Source organism: Myotis lucifugus, unplaced genomic scaffold (assembly GCF_000147115.1).
Source record: "Myotis lucifugus unplaced genomic scaffold, Myoluc2.0 scaffold_66, whole genome shotgun sequence".
In the NCBI taxonomy this organism is placed as follows: domain Eukaryota; kingdom Metazoa; phylum Chordata; class Mammalia; order Chiroptera; family Vespertilionidae; genus Myotis; species Myotis lucifugus.
In genome coordinates, this window is record NW_005871114.1 from 4,095,964 (window position 1) to 4,097,447 (window position 1,484).

The following is a 1,484-nucleotide window of genomic DNA, read 5'->3' on the forward strand; positions in this document are numbered from 1 at the left end:
AGGTTTTACTTTCAGAGAATATGTTAATTAAGGCATCATTTAGACCAGCGGTTCTCAACCTGTGGGTCGCAACGCCTTTGAGGGTCGAACGACCCTTTCACAGGGGTCGCCTAAGACCATCGGAAAACACATATATAATTACATATTGTTTTTGTGATTAATCACTATGCTTTAGTTATGTTCAATTTGTAACAATGAAAATACATCCTGCATATCAGATATTTACATTACGATTCATAACAGTAGCAAAATTACAGTTATGAAGTAGCAATGAAAATAATTTTATGGTTGGGGGTCACCACAACATGAGGAACTGTATTAAAGGGTCGCGGCATTAGGAAGGTTGAGAACCACTGATTTAGACACATGTAATTGCTTACTTTTACACCTAACTGCCTGACCACATAATAATGGCCTGACCACATAATAATGATGACATGCATCCTTAGACATGTGGCAGACCCACTGCACTGGACATTTCACTTCATTATACCACACACTCTCTACATGGTCAACCTGTGTTCATAAATTTTAAAATCATGGGATATGGTCAACTCTTACTTAGTGCTTGCTTACATCTTATAAGAGAAGCTCTTGGTGCCACTGGTGAATATGGCAGGTCTGGCCTGGAGGATATAACTCCCTTTCCTTTGGATGCAAAGTCAGTGCAGTTTGTGGCACATAATTAAACCTGTGATTGAAACATTTTGAACATGAGCATGAAGTCCTCTGTCTCCGAAGCATTTCCTGTCTTCCTTCTCTCATGGCTAGGGGTCCCACCCTGGTGTTCCCACAGGCTTCTGGGACTATTCCTACTGCCCACAGCACTGAACTACAGGACCTATTTCTGTGCCGGTGTCCCACCTAGAATTTGAACTTGATGAGGGGAATTATATCTTTTCTATGATTACAGGCTCAGGTCTAGCCAACCCTTGAGGAAGGGTCCAGAGGTACAATACCTATAACCTTCATCAATATAGTGAGTCTCTCCACTTGCACATTTCTGAGTGAGGAGGGAAACCTTTATACCCAAGGATATTAGATGACAAAAAAGTAAGTGCATCCATTTTCCGGTGACGTTTAGTGTTCCCAGTCTCTGTTTCTCATCTCATCTGACCTGCTTAGTATCTCCCTATCTCTTAATCACAAGGCTCTTTATCCATGACTGCCTCAGAGAGGGGTTCTATAGACATCCTGTCTCTGCTTTTGCCTCCTGGGAACAAGTCTACCAATGACAATTAATTCATTTGGCTAATTGGTATATTGCTGTCTTTCCACGTTGCTTCACGGTGTTCATTCACGCTCTGGCAGCCTCCACCTGGCACTTACACAAGCAAGGGACTGACCTTTGACCAGCTTGCAAAAGATAGCTATTAGACCGCGTCTCTTCATGCACTGAGCTTTACTACGGAGGTCGTGGAGCTGCCTTCTGCCAGATTCTGGCTTATAAATGTGCAGGAAGTGCAGGCTGACCTTGCCAAGTG